This window comes from Mus caroli, chromosome 9 (genome assembly GCF_900094665.2).
Source record: "Mus caroli chromosome 9, CAROLI_EIJ_v1.1, whole genome shotgun sequence".
Lineage (NCBI taxonomy): Eukaryota > Metazoa > Chordata > Mammalia > Rodentia > Muridae > Mus > Mus caroli.
Window position 1 is genome coordinate 18,321,744 of NC_034578.1, and position 19,197 is coordinate 18,340,940.

Sequence of the window (19,197 nt, forward strand, 5' to 3'; positions counted from 1 at the left end):
TATCTGTATGTTTTCAGTGGTGTCAGGCGACACCTGTGCAAAGGTCATTTGACCCCCAAAGGGGTCCTGACCCCATAGATTGAAAACCACTGGACCTAAGTAGTACATAGGATTGAAGTTTTGATAAATCTAAGAAAATATACTTCAATAGCAGAAACTTGGGGATCTTTTAACACTGAGAACCCTTTCAGAGACATGATAAAACCTATCTTTGTCACAGGACTAGCTGTCTGCAGGGGAGAGTCTGGGTATAAAAAGAGTTCAACGCAATCTGTATATGATGAGCCCTTGCCCCAGACACACTCACTGACCGGACACGCATCCAACTGAGGCTTCTGCTGTGGTCCATGGTCCAAATTGAAGCTCCCACTCAAAGATGAGCTCTGGTTTGGTCATGCAGTGCCCTGCAAGTGGAAGTAGTAGATCAGTTTTGCAAATGTGCTAAGTGAGGTCATCCAGGGATGAATGATGACAGGATACACTCTAAGGACAACACTATCACAAGTGAGACAGAAACTTTCATAAGATAGTTCTTATACTGGAATTTTACCCTCAAGTGGCATTAAACTGCATGATAAATAACCCAAAATAAAGACTTGGAGAATATTTAAGATAATAGATAATAAAAGAGAAAAATACAACCAAGCTGGAGAGAGGACACATGGGACACAGAGAAAGTGGCGAGAATCCGTCAGAAACTTTGCATGGAAAGAGCTCAATTAGAAAAAAAAAAAAAAAGAAAGAAAGAAAAGAAAGAAAGAAAAAGAAAAAGGAAACAAAGCCAGGCATGGTGACAGAAAAGTTTATTTCCAGCAAATGGGAGGAGAAGGCAGGGAGAGCTCTTTGAGTTCAAGGCCACCCTGGCATAGGTAGCAACTTCTAGGCCAATCAGGAGTACATAGTGACCCTGCCTCTAAAGAAAAAAAATGTAAAAAAGGAAAAACAAACCCCAAAGCAACTTAAAAAAGAAAAAAGAGTAAAAACCAAAGAAGGAGATCTCTGAGTGTGAGGCCAGCCTGGTCTACAGAGTGAGTTCCAAGACAGACAGGGATACACAGAGAAATCCTGCCTCAGAAAACAGACACACACACAGCGACAGAGAAAGACAGAGAGAGACAGACAGACAGACAGAGAGAGAACACATAAACATTACAAACTATGTGTGATGGTTAAATGAAAATGGTCCGGCTGGTGAGATGGCTCAGTGGGTAAGAGCACCAGCTTGCTCTTCTGAAGGTCCAGAGTTCAAATCCCAGCAACCACATGGTGGCTCACAACCATCCTCAACGAGATCTGGCTCCCTCTTCTGGAGTATCTGAGGACAGCTACACTGTACTTATATATAATAAATAAATAAAATCTTTAAAAAAAAAAAAAAAGAAAATGGTCACCAGAGGCTCATAGGGAGAGGAGCCATTGTTTTGTTTTGTGTTTTTTTCCCCCAGAGACAGGGTTTCTCTGTATAGCCCTGGCTGTCCTGGAACTCACTTTGTAGACCAGGCTGGCCTCGAACTCAGAAACCCTCCTGCCTCTGCCTCACAAATGCTGGCCGGGCAAGGAGAGGAGCCATTAGAAGGTATATCCTTGTTGCAGTAGGTGTGGCCTTGTCAGAGGAATGTGTTACTAGGGGATAGGCTTTGAGCTTTCAAATGCTCAAGTGAGGCTCATTGTCACTCTATCTTCCTGCTGTCTGCCAATCCAGATGTAGAATTCTTTGCTCCTTCTCTAGCACCATGTCTGCCTGCATGCTGCCATGCTCCTTGCCATGATAATAGACTGCACCTCTGAAACTGTAGGCCAGTCTCAGTTAAATGTTGTTCTTTTTGTTTGTTCGTTTGTTTGTTCATTTGTTTTTGTTTTTTGAGACAGGGTTTCTCTGTATAGCCCTGGCTGTCCTGGAACTCACTCTATAGACCAGGCTGGCCTCGAACTCAGAATTCCACCTGCCTCTGCCTCCTACGTGCTGGGATTAAAGGCGTGTGCCACCACTGCCCGGCTACGTTCTTCTTTCTAAGAGTTGCTGTGGTCATGGTTCTCTTACAGCATTACAACACTAAGACTTTACACACACAGGGTACAGCGGCACGGGGCACAGCGGCACACACCTATGATCTCAGCACTCAGGAAGGAGATGCAGGAGGATCCTGTCTCTGCATCATCCTTGTCTACGTGACAAGTTTGATGGCAGCCTGGGCTACATGAGACACTGTCTTTAAAAAAATATATTAGTTCTGATCATGTGATTCATAGCAGGGGTGTAACATTCGCCATATGGAATTTCACAAGTGTAAGGCACCAGATCTACATGGTAAACAGTAAGGAGGTATATGGAGATCAAAACAGATTCTTAACGGCATTTACAAACTTCAATACTCCATCTTAAAAAATTGTTCTCAATAAATAGATAACAAGATCATACCTGCACACAGTAATGGTTAAGTGCAATAAAAACACAGCCTACAACTTTACGAACGGCAAAGTCCTGAAAGAACTTTAAGGTCTGCAACAAGACAAAGACTTAGCTGGTCCTGCACTGCTCTCCTTGGTTCACCGCCGAGAAGGTTAAGCCCTGAATACAGGGGCAACACACAAAGGATCTTCGAATGAAAAAGGAGACTGTGAAAATGTTTTTATTTGTAGGCCAAATGACTCCATAAAGAGAAGAAGGGGGCAGGAGGCAATGGCACATGCCCCAAGCCTGATGACCTAAGTTCCATTCCTGGAACCCACAGTGGCGACTTCCTCTGACCTCTGTGCACTCTGACACATAGACAGACACAATCAAAATCAATAAGTGAAATAAAGTTTTAAAAAGAGAAAAAAGACTTCAAGGGAAGGGGGAATGGATCAAATCATTCATGTTAAAGAATGCAAAGTTGAAAGACCAATGTTTGTAGATGATAAACCAGTAACAAAATTCCTGGGCTGAAAATGTACAGTTGAACTTGCCTTCCCAGCATGAAATCCTGGATTTGTTCCCTCGCAGCCCAAAAAGCTGAGTACAGGGGCACCCGTGAATAATCCGGCAATGCAGAGGTGGAGGCAGGAGGATATAAATTCAAGGTCCTAGGCCTTCTGCACATGTTAGAGTTGTGCAGCTTGGTCTTCCTGTGGGGCTCCTAACCGAGGGGTGGAGCTGCCTCTGACTCCCTTGCCTGCCCTTAGGACCCTTTTCTTCCTCTGCGTGCTTCATCCAGCTTTAAGAGGAGAGGAGGACCTAGTCTTACTGAAACTTGATGTGCCATGGCTAGTGGATATCCACAGGAGACCTGCGCTTTTCTGAAGAGAAATGGAGGAGTGGATGGGGGAGGGAGAGGGAAAGTGTAGGGGAGAGAAGGGAGGGAAAACTACAGTTGGGATGTAAAAACAAAGTTCAAGGCTTTGCTCAGCTACACAGTAAGTTCAAAGCTAGCCTGGATCACATGAGACCCTAGCTCTAAAAACTCATGCAAAGTTATTAATGCAGTAATTTGGAATATTATCCCATTCACAAGAACTACTAAATTACTTTCAAAATCTTTTATGAAGCTTCAATTTATTTATGTATTCACATCTTATGGAGCTGAAGATTCTAGCTAGCTAGCTATATCTTGCAGTACTGGGGGCTGTACACATTGAGCTGTATCTCCTATCTAACTTTACAGTTTACTAGCTGAAGAATCAAAGACCACTTTCCTGAAAATTCAAGATTAGAGGAAACAGCCTCCATAGGACCCAGAACTCCAGCACAGACAGGAGGGCTGGTATTCCTCTGAAGGCAGCTTAGACTATACAGTGTTTTCAAGGCTATCCTGGATACACAGTGACACCTTATCTCAGGACACACACACACACACACACACACACACACACACACACTAGGGGGTGTGGGAAGGGTATGGGGAGGGAAAGGTAGTTCATGCTCACAGAGGGTAAGAAATTAAATCTAGATATCCATATTGCTCAGAGATTTAAAGATTCAATACTTGTCTTAATATAAAAGATAATCATCACTGTGTCCTACACAGTGTCCTCAACATATGCACTAAAAGCCCCAAACTGTCAACATAATTTGATTGAGAAGAGCACACTTAGGCTACGCGGTGATGCCTGCCTTTAATCCTAGCACTCAGCTGGATCTCTGTGAATTTAAGCCCAACCTGTCCCACAGAACAAATTCCAAGCTACCTAGGGCCACATAGTGAGGCCTGTCTCCAAAACCACCACCACACCAAAACATCCTTGTAAGAACTGGCATCAAACTACAGGACCACAGTGTGCTGTGTCTGCAGGGCGACAGCACAGTAAAGGTCACGGCCACCAGTGGAAGAGAATGAGCGTCCCCACAACAAAAGCACGCACACTCGGGGTTATACTTCGGATCTGAATGACACTCCAAACTCCAGGTGCAACAGTCTTGGTCAATAATCTATTCAACTGTCTTTGGACAGAGCCCAGTGTCAGAAAATAAGGTCATTAGGGACATGTCCTAGAAGGGCTACTGGAGTGTCCTCACCACCCCACCCCTTCCTGCTTGCTGGCTGCAGTGAGGTAACCAGTTTTCATACATACGCACCCCACAAACACAGAGTTCCTGGCTGCAGTGAGGTAGCCAGCTAGGCTCTATGTCCCTTCTCACTACAGAGACGGTGTGACATGATCAGGTAACCACTCACTGAACGCTCTGCAAACCACGAGTCGCCCTAACCTCTCAGGAGATGATGCGGGTAGTGCACCCCATAATCACATTGCACAGACAGCAGGGACCTAGACTAGCCCAAGTATGCAGGCTATAGATTTCCCTCCCTGGAGGTGGGAGCCAGACCAACAAACTCACCATTTCCAGCTTCCAGGGAAAGAGTTCCTCCCTTGGGCCTTCTGGAATTAGTATGTCAAGAGGATTTCCCAGGAAAACTCAAGTCTACATCTGCAAAACAATCAAGGTTACCTGATTTTTAATGGAGGTGTTGTAATACAGAACTAAGACTGCATTGGCAACTTTACAGCTTTATTCTACTTGAGCTTCAGCTGACTAGACTTCGTCGGACTCCAGAGGAAGGGGTCCTGCAGGGGCGGGGGGCGGGGGGGGGGGGGGGGGGGGGGGCTTCCTTTCTCTTCCCATTTGCCCTTAAGGTTTCTTCTTTCTATCCGGTCCATCTTTGCCTTCATTCTTCACATCTCCTCAAACCTGAGTCCTCCCTCAGAGCTGATCTTCAGGATCAGATCTCTTTTCAGTTGTCCCATCCTCAAACCCCTTTCCATCAACTCTTTCTTAGATTGAGGCATCCTCTCCCTCAGACCCTTACTTCCTCCCTCAGGCCCTGGCCTCCTCCCTCAGGCTCTGGCCCCCTCCCTCAGATTGTCACCTCCTCCCTCAGGTCCTGGCTTCCACCCTCAGGCCCTCACCTCCTCCCTCAGGCCCTTATTTCCTCCATCACACCCTGCCTTCCTCCATCACACCCTTTCTCAGGCCTACATCCCTCCTACAGGCTCCTCAGTTCCTCATTCAGCCTCTGAGACTATAGGGGTATTGGCAAACACTGTCTCTCCCATCCCTTTGGGAGTCTCTTTGAGTCTAGTAGACACCAACTTCTGATTTCTATGACTACCCTGGCTGACCAGTGACAGGCACTGAGGAAGTCATTCATACTTAGAACCATTCCCTGGTCTCAACTTACCATTCAGTAAAATGTCCAGAGAGCCCCTATCCCATCTCTACTTAGGGTTGAGAGTCTCAGCAGGGAGAGCTATTGGCTCTAAGCTTCATAGAACAGCCAACAGAGAAATGCCAACAGAGGTGGGGAGAGAAAGACGGCCAGGGAAGCAGAGCGCTGGTTCATGTGCTCAGGGCGCTGGATAGGACTGCCATAGCTGTGGGCAGCCAGGGCTACAGTGTGAGAAGCTGTGTCAAAGGGAGTGGGGAGGGGGAGGAAGGGATCAACGGAAATAAAGGCCCCAGGGCCCAATAACATGACAAGCCCAAGGTCCACTTCAGGGTCTCCCTGATCGGGAGATCTATCCTCCCCTCTTCCTGCCAGGCGGCTTTCTGCTTCAAGAGATGCTTGTTGTCACCCCTGCAGAGGTGACAGGTTTACCTTTCTCTATTTCTCGGTCCCTAGGTCTTCAATTCTTTTTTTGCCTCTGGGAAGAAACCTGGACACCTAGATTCTCAGCCCAAGGCATTGACATTCCTGTTCTGTGGGGGCTGGGTTGGCGACAGCGCACTTCCCTAATATGCATTTCCTAGGTTCCATCACAGAGAAGGTAAGTATTCAGGTCCAACCCATGCCGTAGAGAACGGGACCCAAGAAAATACATGCCCTGAGGGGAAGAGGTGAGAAATCAAGGAACTCGCGTCTAAAATCAGTACAGTTAAATACTAAATACTAAAATCAGTACAGTTAAGCACATCCTTCAGTGCGATCCTGAAATTCATAAACAAGCCACAGAGCAAGGGGCATACAGGGCTGAAGGGCTGGGTCGTGCAGAGTCGCGGGGCCAGGATAATCCTGGGGCAACCCTTCACTGGGGCCAGGTAACCTGGGGGGTCGGTTGCTGGCACTGTCCAGCTGACACAAGTCCTTTCAGAACAGCTGGTTGCAAGAATGTGCCGCAAGCCCCAAACCCTGCGGGGGACTTTGGTCCAAGGACCGTGACCTGCACTCCAGTATCCCAGCCAGGGAGAGCACAGCGGCGGGACTCGAGTCCCCACGCGAGGACCAGGGACGCAACGGGACACCCGGGGAGCCCAGCCCCCACCCCACAGCTGGGGTGCGGAGGGCTCGGGCTTGGGACTCTGCAGCCGCCGGCTCCGCGGGGACGCCGCGCTCACCATGGCGGAGTCGAGACACCCCGCGTCCTCGCTGCGCGGCGCAGACCCGTGCCGGTACCGACAGAGTCCCCCGAACCTGGGACACCGGCTCCAGATCCCAAGATGGTGGTATGCTGTCACGTCAGAGACAAAGGCAGGACCGCCAAAGCCCGCCCCCTTCCCTTCGTCTGTGCGCCCGATTGCACGTTTCTCACCCCGGCGCCTTCGATTGGACAGGGTTTCAGTTCTCATCGGCTCAGACCTGACTGACAGAAGCTGGCACCAATCCATGAGCAAGCCAACTTTATTCCCACCGTTTAAAAATGACAACTTCTCGATCCGCAGGTATCCTGAGGTATGGCATCCTGTGCAAGAGCCCACCGCCACCTGAACGCTTGCATTTAGCCTTGTACAAAGGGCGGAGATATCGTCCTAGGGTCTGGATCGAGTTCATCTCCTTTGCCAATTAAAGAAGTGAGACAGGACCAGCACCGCAGGTAGCAACAGGAAAATAATCTGGCCGGGCAGTGGTGGCGCACGCCTTTAATCCCAGCACTTGGGAGGCAGAGGCAGGCGGATTTCTGAGTTCGAGGCCAGCCTGGTCTACAGAGTGAATTCCAGGACAGCCAGGGCTACAAAAAGAAACCCTGTGTCAAAAAACCAAACCAAAGCAAGAAACAAACAAACAAACAAAACACTCGGTTGGCCCCGGATAGCCGGGTCCCCGTCCGTCCCCGCTCGGCGGGGTCTCCCCCCGCCGGGCGTCGGGATCGGGGTCCGGTGCGGAGAGCCGTTCGTCTTGGGAAACGGGGTGCGGCCGGAAAGGGGGCCGCCCTCTCGCCCGTCACGCTGATCGCACGTTCGTGTGGAACCTGGCGCTAAACCATTCGTAGACGACCTGCTTCTAGGTCGGGGTTTCGTACGTAGCAGAGCAGCTCCCTCGCTGCGATCTATTGAAAGTCAGCCCTCGACACAAGGGTTTAAAAAAAAAAACAAACAAACAAACAAACAAAAAACCACAAAACCCTCAGACACAGTAGGTAGCAGCAACAGGTATCAAATTTTAATAAAAGTTAAAAAGCACCACCGGGTGGCGGCGGCACATGTCTTTAATCCTATCACTCAGGAGGCAGAGGCAGGCAGATTTATCAATTCGAGGCCAGCCTGGCCTATATAGTGTTCTAAGAGCCAGGGATACACAGAGAGATCCTGTCTCTAAAAAACAAACAAACAAATAAAGCACACAAACATAGCCAGGCACATCCAGACCGAAGCAGAAAAAGGACAACACTTTTTCCCCATGGGTCTTGAAATATTTTGGTGGCCAACCATGAGTCCCCCTTTCCCTGGTTTAGGATTGGTCAGTTTAGACAAAGAAGAGTATCTGATAGGCCCATAGCTGTAGGTAAACAAATCCCTGTCTGGCCTTGAGCATCCAGAAGTGGGTCAGTGCAGCTAGAGTAGAGGGGAGGGGGGGCTGGGAGGGGTGAGGAAGAAGCCAGAAATTTGCCATTTTTGTTCTTTAAGGTCCCCTTTTCTGTCTGCCTGCCTGTCAGAGATGTGTCTAGTTCCTGATCCCTTGGTTATATCATATTATGAGTTATTTTTAGGTATATCTTACACAAATGGGAAGAATTCGACCAGCTTTATAAATTCCATGCACATTTTTTCCAACTTTGCTCTTTTGAGGCGAAAAGCTGAGCTTTGAAATGGGCAGCAATCCCCTAAAGTCCCAGTGTCTGATACAAATAAAGTGGGGGACAAATTATAAAATGTCGCCGGGCGTGGTGGTGCACGCCTTTAACCCAGCACTTGGGAGGCAGAGGCAGGTGGATTTCTGAGTTCGAGGCCAGCCTGGTCTACAAAATGAGTTCCAGGACAGCCAGGGCTATACAGAGAAACCCTGTCTCGAAAAAACATTAAAATATATATATATATATATAAAATGTCTTAAAGTGAGGTTCTCCTCCTTCCCCTGATGGCCTGTCCCCAGCCTTCATATTAGATATGTCCTCAGAAATCTAAATCTAAATGTTGTAATATTCACATAAAGAAATCAAAAGTAATGAAATAGATTATAAAAACAACCATTCAAAAAGCCATGATATGTTTTCATTTCTCGTGGTGGGAAAAATTGAAACATGAATTAATCCCACATGGATACAGATTGTTTCCATTCCCGACTATTTGTAGACATTGTATGCTTTCCAACACCAACAAAATTGGGTTTGAAACTTCTTTTTATGAATGCAAATGGCATTACTACAGATGATGTTTATTGGGGATGGGATTTTGTCTTGAAGCAATACAGGCAAACACAGGGGTGTGCCTTGAATTTGTTTTAAGTTTTGTTTTGTTTTGTTTTTTAATCTATGCAGTATTGTTTTCTACCACACAGAACTGAGAGGCTGTAATTGAAAGACCAGGAAAAAATCCTGACCCCCTAGCAAACAGAGTAGAGCCAAGAATGTAGGTTAGCCAGTTCAGTGACTCTGTTCCAGGAACGTGACTAACCACAGAACAGGTGATTACACCAGCCGGTTCAGAGACCCTGTTCCGGAACCTGGCTGACCACAAAAGTTAGATTAAAATCCTGAGAACAATCTTGAGAAGCAGGGGGTTTCCCCTTGTGAGTTTTCCTAGTATTTTTGGTATTTTCCAATGACGCACTCCCTAACTCCTTGCATTGTGGTTTCTTCCTTTAAATACCCCCTCTCCCAGCCACACGGGGTCGAACTCCTCTACCCATGTGGGGGATATGAGTCTCGGCCCCAGTGCACTGGTTCCTGTCAATAAACCTCGTGTGATTGCAGCAAGGACAGTCTCTCGTGAATTCTGGGGGGAGCCGCGTACGTCATCCTGAGCCTTGAGTGAGGGTCCCCCCCCTTTGGGGGTCTTTCATAATGAGCAAAGGCATACAGCACACAAAGATGCCACACACTGAGCTTCCTAGATGCCGAAACTCATGCTTCTAACGCCCAAATCTACAGTAAACGCTAATAGGACATTTTAAAACAATACAGACTCAAATTACAATAGGTCAATAACCAAAATATCACATGAGGACAAGATCCCTCTCTGGATATCTCCCCCTACCCTTTCTTTATAGTTTCCTTCTGGTCATTCCAGATTCTTACAGAAAAGAAATCAATGCCATATCTGATAAGAGGCAAAAATACTCTCCCTATGGAAAAAAAAAGTTAAAGTCATCAGTTAAGGAAACTTATGGGCTCTGACCCTCACCAGAAAACATAGTCCTCACTGAATAAGGTGAGTCTGGAACTGGTTTGAACATGCTATTCCAATCCCCATTAACGTTGGGGCCTTGTTCCTTGCCAAGCTGAGCAGTGAATTTGCTGATTCTCAGACAAATGCAAAAAGAATTTATCAAGATGTGGAGTGAGAGCCAGGTGAGTGTGCCTAGTCCAGTGGGCTCCACTTCTCAGGCCACTTGGGAGGGAGCACAGGATACAGGGAATCACTAATCTAAGAGGCTTCTCCTCTCCTTGAAGTCATTCAAGAGTGGATGAAAGGTGGAATTGCCAGAGGGCTCTCTGTGAGGAGGCATAAGTGCTTTGTGAGGTGTCTAATCCTCTTCTTTTTGCTGCATAGATGAGTAACCACGTTATCTTCAACAAAGGCTGTACCCTGGCTTCAAAAAACACATGATATTTATCTGCATTTTGAACCTGGCCCAATTACAAATTGTGATGTATAAAATGACCTGTGGTGAAGCTGGAGAGATGTGGGCTCAGCAGTTAAGAACACCTGTTACTAAGCGGAAAATCTTGATTTGAATCCCAGCACTTACATGGCAGATCAAAGACCATCCAATTCCAGGGTATCCAACACATTCTCTGACCTCTGAGGTAAGCAGGCATGTATATAGTGTACATACCTGCATGCTAGCAAACCACAAAATAAATAAAATAAAAACTAAATCCCCTGCAGGAAAAAAAAAATCAATCATAATATTACAGTGTCTTACGACTTTTTATTTTTTTTCTTTATGGAGGAGGGCCATTGGCTTAGATTTTTCATACTCTGCCTACGGGTTCCTAAATACTTTCTAGCCCACCACTCAACAGAGGTAGTGAAAGATCCACAAAGTGAGGACTCCCCCGCGTTCTGACTCAGGAGAGGCAACACTTTAAATCACTCACAAGAAACGGCCTTGATAGCCTTTATGCAGGCAGACTGCAGGAGTCCGAATTCCGGTGCTGCCCCAAGGTGAACGAATTCTATTCCCATCTACCTCAGAGTTCCTGAGACCCTGGCGACTAAGCTGGAGGCTCTGCTGGGTGCGGCTGCCTGCTTCTCTTCCAGATGGAGCCTCTCGCGCCCCGCTGGACCCTTGTCACGTTCCAGCTATCTTTACCCAATGATTTACTTTTAGTAAGGGGTATTCATGGTGAAAATATGCACGGCCAGCTGTCGGAGTGCACTATATGGTCACCAAGTCAAGTAACCCTTATATTTTTCTTTATATATAATTTTACGAATGTAACCCCTGCCACTGAGACCAAAATGGAAGAGCAGGGTCGGCGGCATTTTAAAAAAGGGGCTGAGGTGAGGGAGAACAATTAATTTTAATGAATGACTTTGGAGTTTATACAAAATGACCTTAGCTCGCTTCAGGGAATGCTTCTCCCAAGATGTTAAGACTCTGCTGGGAGGCGTCTGAGCCGCCTCCCGAATTAACTTTATGGGAGGCTACCAACAGCAAGACTGGAAAATCTGATTGGCATTTTTTTTTTCTTTCACATTCCTTTAGAAAACTCTTTGTTTGAATGCTAATGGGATACTTAAGATACTATTCTGTACCGCAGCCCAAGATGGAAGAAGCCATGCTCCAAAGCTGAGGTGGGAGCTCCTCCCAAACTTCCTTTCTGTCTGGTGGCTCACAGGACAATACAGATTTTGTGGTTTTTTTAACCCAGGCCCTAGGCTCCAAGAGTGTTGGGAGAAGATAGTTGAAATGTCTTTTCTTTTTGTTATTTTCTAAAAGACTGGGTCTCATAGCCCAGGCTGTACCTGAACTTGCTATGTCACTAAAGATGACCTTGAATTTCTGATCCTCTTGCCCCATTTCCAAGTGCTAAGGTTACAGGCCTTGCCCACCACGCCCACTCATTAGGTGCTTGGAATTGAAATCAAGTGCCTGCCAGGCCACTCAACAGAGATAGGCCTCCCTCTTTTTTGTGGGGGAGGAAATGTGGGGTCTTATTCTGTAGCCAAGGCTGGCCTACTGCTTGAGCCCAAATGTTGAGACTACATGTAGAAGGCTCCTGCCCTGTTCTGGTGGGATTCTCTGCAGCTATGTTGCCTCAGGCAGGCTGTGGTCCTACCTGACACCTATTACCTGTTTCTTCAGCCAGCTAGCTTCCTTTCCTGCGCCCAGGGACAAGACTGAATCTTTGGAACTTTGTTACCAGAATGGGTTTGATGTTTCTGCTCTGTATCTGCCCCTGTTACCGAGTCGGTCTGTAGTTACTACAGGTGTCGACCCAGAGATAGTATGTGCTATGCACAGTGGATGTTCCATCCAGGAGAAGCATTCAATAATGTATAGACAGCCCATGGACTGATGGGAATGATTGGGAGAGATATTAAAATGACAAACGTGTCTGGAAAAAAAAAAAGAAATGGCCTTGATGCAAACCGCAAGAGGACTTTTTATTCAAAGAGCACTCTGGGGCCTACAGTTGTACATCACACAGGGGTAGAGGACCCTGAGTAGCTGAGAAAGAGGGTATTTAAAGGAAAAAACCCACAACCCAAGGGGGTAGGGAGGACGTTATTGGAAAATACCGAGAATACCAGTGAAAAATCACAAGGAGGTACTAAAAATCACAAGTGGAGACTCCCTGCGTCTCAAGATTGTTCTCAAGATTTTAATCTTGAGAACTTTTGTGGTCAGCCAGGTCCTGGAACAAGGTCACTGAACTGGCTTGTGTAATTACCTGTTCTGTGGTCAGCCAGTTCTCAGAAACAGCTGCTTCAGGGACCAACTATTTTTCTTTCTTGGCTCCAACTTGGTCTAGGGGGCCAAACTTAAATTTTCTACCTTAAAGTAGTAGAAAGGAAAGGTTGACAGGACAAAGGGGGATGTGGGCCTGTTTAGAAATAGTTCTTTTGAGCAATTTCATCCTTTGTTGTCAGGACATCAGCAGTTCAGTTAACAGGAATCAGCAGCAGTCGCTAGATCCAAAAGAAAATGCAAGGCTCTGGCAAATGGCTGGAGTCCAGGGAAGCCCTAAGGAGCTGCTGGATTATCACGAGAATTTCTTTGGTGCCCTTTTCTCTATGAAATCAAGACAAACAATGATCAGCAATGAAGGCAAGGTGAACCAGTGCCACAGTATCTTCAGCAAAACCCAGGGTCGGCAAAGACCAACAAAGAACAGCCAAGAGTGGCAAGGTGAACCAATGCCACGGTGGTGTCCACTGGCTGCTGGGTTATACTTATACCCTTTCCAAACATCACGTGTCCTCTCAAGTACCCACTCCAGTAAAACACCACAGGAAACTTCCAGAAAAAAATGCCACATGTCTGGACTCAGCAAAACATTCTCTCCTGTGTATGGTTCAGCAAAGCATCCTATCATAAGACAGTTTCCAGAAAAGCATCTCATGACACAACTGAGTTGCCAACGAAACCATAAGTTTCCACTTCCAAGGGCACTTGCATATTTGTGCCCTTCCCTAGCCTTGAGTGGGCTAAATCAGATCTTGTTTTGCCACTGTCGTCTAGCTCAGCTAAGGAGGAGTCTTCTGACCTGGGTGAATCAATTGTCCTGTCACATCTACAGCTTCCTGCAAGACACCACTGCCCACTGAGCAGCTGAGCTTGCTTTCCTGAGGAGATACTAGCAACGTGGGGGATGGGTCCCCCCCTCCTTTAAATTCAGACTTAAGAATTAAACAGTGGGCCTTGATCAGAAACTTTGTCTTGGTCTCATTCCTCTCTTGTCCATCCTTCCCATCCACCACCCCCAGCTCTCCTTCCAGGTACCCATTTCTCCATGGCCGCTAGCCCCTACACTTATTAAATTCCTTAGAACGGCTTTTAACCCGACAGGCATCCTCAAGTCTAATCAGGAGGATCTCAAGTTAGGCATAGGAAATGACATGGTGCTCCTACCTGTTGCTTGATTTTCCTTGACCCTCTGCTACATTTGCATGATTCTATCAACTTAAAAGAAGCAAAGGATGACCTTTTAAAATAAATCAAATGTTCTCACTCACATGTCCTTTTCTTGTTTCTGGGGCACTGACCACCCAGTGTGGGGTCTCCTTCCGTGGGAGAATCAGGGTCTCAGTACTCAGGTAGGTAAGGATTTGGCACAGTGACAGACAGACACAAACACAAGAGAGGTTTGAAGCTGCTGCTGTTTGCTTTACTTTCGGCTGAGGTTATGTACACTCTAATCAGGAACGCAGGTTTTGGCTACGGGCCGCCACATGGAACATCTCATACCCCAAAGATAAACATCAATAATCCATCTTGAAACCAGAAGAATAAAACAGGAAGCAGCTCTGAGACTCATCGTGAAACCCAGACAGTGGTTGCTGGACCCAGGCTGAGGTCGGCCTAGGCTTAGAACTCCGCCAGCCGAGGCTTACATAATGCAGTCAAAAGTTTAACTTTAACTTATACCAACTTCACAATTCTATAGTCCTTCTGGTCAGCTTGGAAATTTTGTGACTGCTGCTATAAAACTCTCTTTAGAGAACAGGCTCTTATAATTTTCCCAAAATCTCTGTATTTGCCTTGTGATTGCTCTCTGACCTCTCTTTGTCATCACGCACCAAGGAGGCCTTGCTCTGGCAAGTCACTCCATAAAATTTAAGGTATAGTATAAAATGCTCTCTCCATTAATATTTACCCATCTATCTCCATTCTCATCACAGGCCCCTGTATAAGGTAAAGGTCCTGCAGTTGTTCTTAACTTACAGGGTCCCCTTTACATAGGAGGGGCCCACCATCGGCCTCTAATTAAATACTGCTTCCTTCCACCAACTATTCTTACAGGAATGCCTAGCTCATTCTTAATAAGCTCTTGCTCATCCTGAATGGGACTTCTAGGCCCCCTTAAAGCTTGAACTCTATGACTATCAACAACATCTGGATTTTCTACAAATGATTCCTGTTGCTGCAATGCATTAATCACATCCCCAAATGTTTCATCCTTGATCAATCAAGGTAGTAATGATTTTATCAAAATCAGCAATAAGGACCAAGAAGGCCATGAGGAAGAAGGAAGGAACACACATCACCCCACCACAAATAGCCATTGCTGAGCCTGTGCAAATGTTATGGGCTCCATGCCAGTGACTTCCGGGAGCCTGGGTTCCGGGGAACTGGTGTCTCAGGGCTGAACATACTTTGTGCACTTTGTGCTGCATGTCATACAGACTCCACCAGAGTTGGTGTGGCATTTCTGCATAAAAAGAAAATAATAATCACACTGAAAGAGGAAAGGAACATTTTCTGTTATTTGTCAATTTTTTAACAGCATATTTTAACTTAATGAATCCAAATAAAAATGAAGTTTGCCTGGGGACTTTGAGCAAACACAAGCCGTGTGTGTGTGTGTGTGTGTGTGTGTGTGTGTGTGTGTGTGAGACCTTATTTATGTTATGATTGAAATTTGTATTCAGATCTTTTAGTAGGATGGTTTAAACTGTTTAGCTTTTTATTAGAGCTTTATGTAAATGCCATACAACAGCTAAGTTTTAAAACATGACTTTTAAAACATGACATAATGGTGGTGTAACTGACCAAGTATGGTATTCAATAGCTGTCAAGGCCTCTGACAATGGGGAGAAAAGAAATTCAAAGGTTATTTTGGCCTACACGCCTTCCAAGGTCAACTGAATTCCTTGGAACTACAGGAGACTTCTCAGACATTTATACCAGTCTGGTGAGTCACCTCTCCTCTTGACGTGAAAAGCCTTGGAGACCCAGTGGTCAGAGTGTAACCGGTTTATGTTCTGCAAGGAGCAGGTGATCACTGAGAGAGCCTCCCTCTCTGCTTCCTGGGACGCACCAGAGCTCGTGTGTTCGTGTGTATATGTATAGAGAGACTTTGACAGCAATCAACTTCCAGGCGATTTTGTTTTAACATTTTTTTTTTTTTTTTTTTTTTTGGTTTTTTGAGACAGGGTTTCTCTGTGTAGCCCTGGCTGTCCTGGCACTCACTTTGTAGACCAGGCTGGCCTCGAACTCAGAAATCCGCCTGCCTCTGCCTCCCGAGTGCTGGGATTAAAGGCGTGCGCCACCACGCCCGGCTGTTTTAACATTTTTTAATGTTAGTTCTCCCTCTCCGTATTCTCTCAACTGCCCTGCCCTCCTAACCCTTTGCCATTAAACAAACCTTCCTATACCATCATTCCCCCTTAACCCTTTTTACCCCTTCGTTATATCATCCTTTCCTTGATATCGCCCCCTTGGCCAATGACTAACTTCCTATCCTCCATTTGGCTATACCAAACTGAACACATATTTGAAGATTCAAATCTACGAATGAGAGAAAACATATAGTGTTTGGTTTCCTAGGTCTTGCTTACCTCATTAAGAATGAAGGTTTCAAACTCCACTCATTTGCCTCTAAATTTCATTTTTATTTTTAATTTTTTAAGTATTTTTTATGTGAATCAGTTTTGCCTTCTCTCCCTGTTCTTTTGTGATTCCATATAAACTTCATCCAGTTCTTTTATATATTCCAGTAAGATAGGATAAAGACTTTTAACGTATGCCCTGATGACCCTCTGCATTTCCTTGTGTCTGTTGTAATGTCTCCCTGTTATCTATAATTTTATGAATTTAGGTCCTCTCTTCCTTTTGTGTAATTTGGCTAAATGTTGGGGCCAGCCTGCGGCTCTCATGTTCGGGTTTGAGCCTGGGAGGCAAACTGGAGCTGAAAGAAAAGAGGGAACCTAGGCGGGTCGAGAAATAATGGAACCAAGACATGCTAGTCTGCTCAAGGTTCAAATGTTTAATGGCAGATGAGCTTTATAAAGGATGGGGGAGGCCCATTCCAGCCAATTCATCCTTGGAGCCCAGCTGCAGGTGACCACGTGCAGGATAGGGTGTAGTCTCCGGAATAGCTAGGTGGACTCCCAGCAGGTAGCAGCGACAGTGGCTGAGCAATAGAGTGACCTAGGGAGGCAGGCTCCACCCTAGGTAATCTCCTTAGTGGCAGGAAAGTTGAGGTCTGGTTCAGCCTGCTTCAGGTTAGGGGGGAGGTTACAGCTAAAGACTTGTCAATCTTGTTAATCTTTTCAAAGAACCAATTTTGTTTGATTCTTTGTATATTTTCTTTTCTTCATTTCTGTTTCATTGATTCCAGTCCTTACCTCATTTGTATTATCTTTTCCCATCTGCTTCTTGTAGTGTTGTTTCATCTTCTTTTACAAGGACTTCAGGTGCTTTTTTTTTTGTTTTTGTTTTGTTTTTGTTTTTCAAGACAGGGTTTCTCTGTGTAGCCCTGGCTGTCCTGGAACTCACTCTGAGGATCAGGCTGGCCTCTAACTCAGAAATTCGCCTGCCTCTGTCTCCCAAGTACTGGGATTAAAGGTGTGCGCCACCATGCCTGGCTCTCAAGTGCATTTTAAAAGAATCAGTTTGAGACCTCTCAAATATTTATTTACTTTTTTACTGTACATCCCACATACTGCCCTCCTCTCAGTCACCCCTTCTCCTCTTGAGTGGATGGGGCCTGGGTTTCCCTCCCACCCTCGCACTTCAAGTCTCTGTGAGGCTAGGAGCTTCCTCTCATCTAGAAAACCATATCTCACATACTGCAACTGCTTTTGGGATAGCCCCTGATCCAGTTGTTTGGGACCCACATGAAGACCAAGCTGCACATCTGCTATATATATGTGCAGAGGCCTAGGTCCAGCCTGTGCATGTTCTTTGGTTGATGGTTCAGACTCTGAAAACCCCAAAGGTCCAGATTAGTTGACTCTGTTGGTCTTTCTGTGGAGTTCCTATCCTCTTTGGGACCTGAAATCATTCCTCCTATTCTTCCATAGGCGTTCCCAAGCTCCATCCACTGTTAGCTGTGGATGTCTGCTTCTGTCTGAGTCAGCTGCTGGGTGGAGCCTCTCAAAGGACAGCCATGATAGATTTCTGTCTGCCAGCATAACAGAGTATCATTAATAGTTTCAGGAATTGGTGGTGTAAGACCCGAAGAGCCTCAAGGCTCTTATTCTGGAATGACCCACTCACAGATACACAGAGACAGAGACTGATGCAACAGCAAGAGCTGGGATACCTGGGTCTTGAGGTAGAAATATTCCAAGTTGAATGAGAAAACTCCAAAATGATTTCCAAAAGTGTTGTACAAGTTTGTGCTCCCACCAGTAATAGAGGAGTGTTCCCCTTGCTCCACCTCCTTGAACGCTATCACTTGAGTTTTTTATCTTAGCCATTCTGACCAGTGTAAGACCTATCTCAGAGTTGTTTTGAATTGCATTTCCCTGATGATTAAGTACTTTGAACCTTTCTTTAAGTGCTTCTTGGCCATTCAAGATTCCTATCTTGTGAATTCTCTGTTTAGCTCCCTGCCCCATTTTTAAGATTGGGTCATTTGGTTGTTGATGTTTAACTTCTTGAGTTCTTCGTAAATGTTGGATATTAGCCCTCTGTCAGATGTAGGGTTGGTGAAGGTCCTAATCTGTAGGCTGCCTTTTGTCTTACTGGCAGTGTCCTTTGCCTTACAGAAGCTTTTCAGTTTCATGAGGTCCCAGAATTTAATTGTTGATCTTAAAGCCTGAGCCATTGGTGTTATGTTCAGAACATCATCTCCTGTATCCATGCATTCAAGGGTATTTCCCACTTTCTATTCTATGAGATTTAGTGTATCAACTTCAAGTGCATTATTTATTAATTTGAGACCTCTCAAATTTTTGGATGTAGACACTTAACCATTAACTCTTGCCACTTAAGACTGCCTTCATTGTGTCCCATAGATTTTGGTATGTTCTGGTTTTATTTTCATTCATTTCTAGGACTTTTAACATTTCATTCTTGATTTATTCCTTGACCCAATTATCATTTAAAATGTGTTTCTTGTTTCCCTGAACACATTCTCTAGGTTTTTATTGCTGTTGGTATATACCTTTATTCCACTGCGGTTAGATAGAATGCATGATGTGACTTCTATCATTCTATATTTATTGAGTCTTGCTTTGTGTCTTAATATATGGCTGATTTTGGAGAAAAATGTGTGTACTTTAGTGTTAAGGTAGAAGATTCTGTAGCTCTCTCTTAGATCCACTTGATTTAGGATGTTATTTAATTCCAGGGTTGCTCTGCTTTTGTTTGTTTTCTCCTTCCTTCCTTCCTTCCTTCCTTCCTTCCTTCCTTCCTTCCTTCCTTCCTTCCTTCCTTCCTTCCT

The 19,197-nt window shown here is 45.6% G+C and overlaps 1 protein-coding gene across 2 annotated transcripts in view; it reads right to left on the reverse strand.

The window, feature by feature from the left end:
* LOC110301943 (zinc finger protein 420-like) overlaps positions 1 to 6,940 on the reverse strand; it is a 29,518-nt gene extending 22,578 nt beyond the window's left edge. The window contains exons 1-3 of one of the 2 annotated variants that reach the window (XM_029481407.1): positions 6,812 to 6,930; positions 4,817 to 4,906; positions 312 to 404 (exon numbers count right to left, since the gene is read on the reverse strand). The gene's annotated coding sequence lies outside the window, so the exon portion shown is untranslated. Of the gene's footprint in view, positions 1 to 311; positions 405 to 4,816; positions 4,907 to 6,811 lie in introns of both variants that reach the window. The other variant, XM_021172667.1, reaches the window with a different exon arrangement.
* Positions 6,941 to 19,197: the final 12,257 nt, after the last annotated feature.